Source organism: Arachis ipaensis, chromosome B01 (genome assembly GCF_000816755.2).
Source record: "Arachis ipaensis cultivar K30076 chromosome B01, Araip1.1, whole genome shotgun sequence".
Taxonomy (NCBI): Eukaryota; Viridiplantae; Streptophyta; class Magnoliopsida; order Fabales; family Fabaceae; genus Arachis; species Arachis ipaensis.
This window is the reverse complement of record NC_029785.2, coordinates 57,174,946-57,181,704: the sequence shown is the minus strand read 5'-3', so window position 1 is coordinate 57,181,704 and position 6,759 is coordinate 57,174,946.

Here is a 6,759-nt window from a genome sequence, read left to right as displayed (position 1 = left end):
CAAACTTATCAATGAAAATTAGTTTTAATTAGATGAGCGGGACTTGTAGCCTTTTTGCTTCTGAATAGTTTTGGCATCTCACTTTATCCTTTGAAGTTCAAAATGATTGGCATCCATAGGAACTCAAAATTTAGATAGTGTTATTGATTCTCCTATTTCAGTATGTTGATTCTTGAACACAGCTACTTTTTGAGTCTTGGCCGTGACCCTAAGCATTTTGTTTTCTAGTATTACCACCGGATACATAAATGCCACAGACACATAACTGGGTGAAACTTTTCAGATTGTGACTCAGCTTTGTTAGAGTCCCCAATTAGAGGTATCCAGAGCTCTTAAGCACACTCTTTTTGCTTTTGGACCACGACTTTAACCGCCCAGTCTCAAGCTTTTCACTTGACACCTTCATGCCACAAGCACATGGTTAGGGACAGCTTGGTTTAGCCGCTTAGGCCAGGATTTTATTCCTTTGGGCCCTCCTATCCATTAATGCTCAAAGCCTTAGATCCTTTTTTTACCCTTGCCTTTTGGTTTAAAGGGCTATTGGCTTTTTCTGCTTGTTTTTTCTTTTTCTTACCCTCTCTCTTTTTTTTTTCCTTTTTTTTGCAAGCTTTTCACTGCTTTTTCTTGCTTCAAGAGTCAATTTTATGATTTTTCAGATTATCAATAACATTTCTCCTTTTTCATTATTCTTTCAAGAGCCAACAATTTTAACATTCATAAACAACAAATTCAAAAATATGCACTGTTCAAGCATTCATTCAGAAAACAAAAAGTATTGCCACTACATCAAAATAATTAAACTAATTTCAAGATAGAATTCGAAATTCATGTATTCCTTTTTCTTTGGCAATTAAAAATATTTTTCATTTAAGACATAGACACTTAAACACTAATGATCATGTAATAAAGACACAAACATAGAGAAAACATAAAGCATATAATTCGAAAAATAGAAAAATAAAAACAAGGAAATTAAAGAACGGATCCACCTTAGTGATGGCAGCTAGTTCTTCCTCTTGAAGATCTTATGGAGTGCTTGAGCTCCTCTATGTCTCTTTCTTGCCTTTGTTGCTCCTCCCTCATGGATCTTTGGTCCTCTCTAATTTCATTGAGGATAATGGAGTGCTCTTGGTGCTCCATCCTTAGTTACCCCATGTTGGAACTCAATTCTCCTAAGGAGGTGTTGATTTGCTCCCAATAATTATGTGGAGGAAAGTGCATCCCTTGAGGCATCTCAGGGATTTCATGATGAGGAACTTCCTCATGCTCTTGTTGAGGTCCATGAGTGGGCTCTCTTGTTTGCTCCATCCTTTTCTTAGTGATGGGCTTGTCCTCTTCAATGAGGGTGTCTTCCTCTATGACAACTCCAGCTGAATTGTATAGGTGATAGATGAGATGAGGGAAGGCTAACCTTGCCAAAGTAGAGGGCTTATCCGCCACCTTGTAGAGTTCTAGGGATATGATCTCATGAACTTCTACTTCCTCTCTATTCATGATGCTATGGATCATGATAGCCCGGTCTATTGTAACTTCAGACCGGTTGCTAGTAGGAATGATAGAGCGTTGGATAAACTCCAACCATCCCCTAGCCACGGGTTTGACGTCAAGGCTTTTCAGTTGAACCGGCTTGCCTCTTGAGTCTCTCTTCCATTGAGCTCCTTCCACACAAATGTCCCTAAGGACTTGGTCCAACCTTTGATCAAATTTGACCCTTCTAGTGAAAGGGTGAGGATCTCCTTGCATCATTGGCAAGTTGAATGCTAACCTCACATTTTCTGGACTAAAATCCAAGTAATTCCCCCGAACCATTGTGAGCCAATTCTTTGGGTTCGGGTTCATACTTTGATCATGGTTCTTAGTGATCCATGCATTGGCATAGAACTCTTGAACCATTAAGATTCCGACTTGTTAGATTGGGTTGGTGAGAGCTTTCCAACCTCTTTTTTGAATCTCACGTCGGATCTCCGGATATTCACCCTTTTTGAGCTTGAAAGGGACTTCAGGAATCACTTTTTTTTTCTTGGCCACAACTTCATAGAAGTGGTCTTGATGGACCTTTGAGATGAATCTCCCCATCTCCCATGACTCGGAGGTGGAAGCAATTGCCTTCCCTTTCCTCTTTCTAGAGGTTTCTCCGGCCTTAGGTGCTATTGATGGTTATGGAAAAACAAAAAGCAAAGCTTTTTCCACACTAAACTTAAAAGGTTTGCTCGTCCTCGAGCAAAAGAAGAAAGAAAAGAGTAAGGGGATATGGGGAAGAGGGTAGGTGATAAACCCATATTTTATGATATATTTTGTTCCCAATTTAAGTGATTTATTCAATTCTTTACCCATTTATTCATGTTAATTGCATGGTTTCATTTTCCCTTCCTTATTATGTGGTATATGTGAAATACATGTTTCCTATACTTTAAAAATAATTATTTTAATTTCCCTTTATTACCATTCGATGCCGTGATTTGTGTGTTAAGTAGTTTCAGATATTCTAAAGGCGGGAATGACTTAAAGGATGGAAAGGAAACATACAAAAATGGAAGGAAAGCAAAAAATGGAGTTTTTGAAGAAACTGGCAGCGACGCGAATGCGTGGACGACGTGGCCGCATGCCCAGCGCGAAGAGAGCGCGACGGGAACGCGTGAATGACGCGAACGCACGCCTTGTGCAGAACGCAGATGACGCGGACGCATGACCGAAGCGAACGCATGATAAGGAAAACTCCAGATGACGCGACCGCATGACCCACGCGGACGCGTGACAGAGGCCACGCACCAGAAATTACAAAAAATGCTCCCAGCGATTTCTGAAGCTCTTTTTAGCCCAGATCCAAGTACAGAAAGCACAGATCAGAGGTTATAAAGTGGGGGAATGCACCCATTCAAATGGACTCTCCAATTATTCACTTTTCATGATTTAGATTTAGTTTTTAGAGAGAGGTTCTCTCCTCTCTCTCTCTTAGGATTAGGATTTGGAATTTTTCTTGCTTTCATGATTGTCTCTTTTTATCAGGTTCAACTTTCTTTTTTTTATTATCTTCTCAATTTAGTTTATGAACTTTTCTATGTTACAGATAATTCTTTTAATTAATGTTATTTGAGGTATTTCAGTTTATGATCGCTCTCTTTTATTTATGCCACCGTTACTTCCAATCTGAAGATATTTTTATTCGAATTGATTTACTTTTCCCCTTTTGGTCTTGGTTAAGAAATCAGTAACTCAGGAGTTATCAAACTCAATGTGATCGATAATTGTTATCTTTGCTAATTGAATTAAACTTCAATAATTCCAGTCCTTTCTTAGGAATTGACTAGAACCTGAAGATCAGACTAATCAATCCACTTGATCTTCCCTTGCTTTAGTAAAGGCTAACTAAGTGGGATTAAGACTCAATTCTCATCACCATTGATAAGGATAATTATGATAGGACTTCCAATTTCTCATACCTTACCAAAAGTTTATTTTACAGTCATTTGCTTATTTTAATTGCAATTTAAATTACTTGCTCCCTATTTTTAAAACCCCAATTTACAATCTTCATAACCAATAATAAGAACATACTTCCCTGCAGTTTCTTGAGAAGACGACCCGAGGTTTAAATACTTCGGTTATCAATTTTAAAGGGGTTTGTTACTTGTGACAACCAAAACGTTTGTACGAAGGGATTTCTGTAGGTTTAGAAACTATATCTACAATGCGACTATTTTTATAAAATTCTTTACCAACAAAAATCCTAACGTCAAAAATGGCGCCGTTGTCGGAGAGCTGCAAACGTGTGCCTTATTATTGGTTATTGTAAATATTTTATTTTGCCTGTTTATCTATTTTTATTTTTGCTTTTTATTTTTTATTAGCTACTATGAATTCTCACCCCTCTCGCTTTGAGTTTGGTTTTAATATTGTTGAAAGGAGTGAAGGCTATAACAGGAATATGCATCAAGGTCATAGAGATCAAAGATGGATGGAGCCAAGAGGATTTGATCAACCCTTTAGGCAACAACACCCTCCAAGATATCATGGACAAAGGCCATTCTACAATGCATACCAAGCTGACAGATATGGTGGACAACCTTGTAACAACCAACAAGCCCCACCCTGTGCCTATAAACCACCCTCTCAACGTAGCTTTGAACTGCCACACTCACAAGCGTCTTTTCACCATTCACCATCATATGATCCTTATTTACCCCAATCCCAATCCGATTACTCCCAAACACCACCACTTCCCTATGTACCATGTCCAAATCCATCACCTCCAGAATCACAGGTTCGCCTCAAGGAAACAGTAGATCAACTTCAAACAACCCTTCATCAACTGGAGCAAGCAATAAGTCAAGTATCTTCTAGACGTTCGAACATTCAAGAACCTTCCACAACCCCATGTGGACAATCTAATGAAGATCGTAGCATGAAGGAGATACTAGAAACTCCAGTGGATAGAACAGAGCATGACTTCATACTGGAACAAGTAGAGGAAGCTGTCATTATAGAAGAAGAAGAGTTGGTTGAAGACTTAGGAGACGCTGAACTTCCATGGGAATCCAGAATTGTGGAGAATTCTGTCAAGGACGTTACAATTGATGCTAAGGAGGATAGTGCACAAACCCTAAGGCATGTCTTTTATGAATAACTAGACGCAATAATCCAAGAAGCAAGTTTCCTTGATGATGATAGTCACAAGTCAAGTTCTCCTAGTAATGAACTTGCATCCGCAAGTGAATTCTCTGAGATTGAAAAACCTTATCCAAGTGAATACGAAGAAGACGCGGAGGTAGATTTTTCTCAACCTCCATCTTATGACTTGAGTGACGCGGAAGACATAGAAGACTTTGATCAGGACGATGTTGCATTTGAAGAATTCTGCCAGGAAGTGGAGAAATTCACGGAAGAGCACAAGGGAGTAGAACTTACAGAACCACTGGAAACACCTATCCCAAGGCCATTACCACCCAATACAAGCTTCAAGTGGGTATAATCCTTAACCTTTATCTTTACTTTTCCACTTGAATATGGTTTGCTTGAAACAGATGGCCAGCTTAGAGCTCTCTGCGGCTTTAAGAGTAAGAGGAAAATGGCTCACACTCAGAGCTGGTGCACCAGGTTCAATAAGGTTTCCCGCTTCAACTCAAAGTGCACGGATTGGCATCATGTTCAATCGAATGGATCTCGGAAAATGTTTGGTTATTTTGGTGAGAATCTAATTTCTAAACTGCCCGGATGGAAAAATATAGATCAAGACGAAGGCGGATTTAATAGCAAAGTTTGGGATCTTGGAATCTATTCTGACATTCGTCACCCCGGGAGCCTGAGAATCTGTTTGAAACTGCTCAGAAGCTTTACATGCCTAGTTTGGGACCCCAGAGGCTGTTGGCATTCTAAGCATTGGTGGAGATTTCTGGATGAATTTAAGCACAAGCCACCATAACAGGAAGCTCACCATATGTCCAACTTAAGGACTTTAAATAAAAGTGCTAGGTGGGAGACAACCTACCATGGTATGGTCGTTTCTTTTTCAATTTTATTTCGTGTTATTTATTTTTATTCTTTTTCAATTGAACCTAAATATTATTCATTAGCATTGCATAATGCATAATTGCATAATTGCATATATATGTTAAAAAAAAGAGGCGTGCAACGCGACTGCATTGCTCATGCGATCGCGTCAGTTGCGAAAACCACCTCCCACACGTCCGCGTCATTCACGCGGTTGCGTGATCTAGAGATCGGCGTAAAGATCCAATGCCCAGAAAGTTGGGCAGGAATCGTGCGGCTGTTGTGCATTTCGCACAAAATGACCCACGCGGTCGCGTCCTTGACGCGATCGCGTCATTTGCACTACACCCATCCCACGCGATAGCGTGAGCGACGCGATCGCGTCGCGCGGATATCATAGAACCCCAGTGGAGACAGAGAGTTGCGCTGAAACGACACTAGAACTGTGTGTTTCGCACAATTTCCAATGACGCGGTCGCATGCCTCACGCGACCGCGTCATTCATCCTTTTACCCACCCCATGCGATCGCGCCACCCATACGATCGCGTCAACCCCCATTCCACCCTAGCCACGCGACTGCGTGTCCCACGCGATCGCGTGGATTCAAATTCCTTAACCCCCAGCCACGCGAAACCCTACCCGTTCGCACCCTCCAACCCCTTTCTTCTTCCTCTTCTCTGCAATCCCCCTCTCTGCACCTCGCCACCAACAACCACCACCACCGGCCGCACCACCATCGACCACCCAGCCACGACCGCGACGCCACCCCCTTCTTCCTTCCCTCTCCTTCTTCTTCTTCTCTTCTCTTCTTCCCTCCACCACCGCTGCCCCCTCCACAACCACCACCCCCACCGCGCCACCATCACCGCCACGTAACCCACCACCAACACCCTCACCCCTTCCCTTCCTTCCCCCTTAACACATACCCCTCCCATTACCCCTACCCAAAAACCCCCTGCCTCCGAACAGCCACCACTGCCGTGCCAAATGCCCCTCAACTGCTGCGTCAGCCACCACCACAACCACCCCCCTACCATCTCTCTGCCCTACTTTCATTCATACGGCTACCAGGTTTCGCCAAACGCCACTCTTTCAATTCGTATTTAATTGCATATTTTTCAGTTTATGTTCAAAATTAGGGTTGCTAGATATGCATGTTGTAGTGGATTCTAGGTGGTTAGGTAGCCTAGGATGTGGTTAGTGGATCTAGGCCTGACTAATTGCGCTGTTCTTGCTACTTGTTTTATAATTTTTGCAATTCTGCTGTTGCT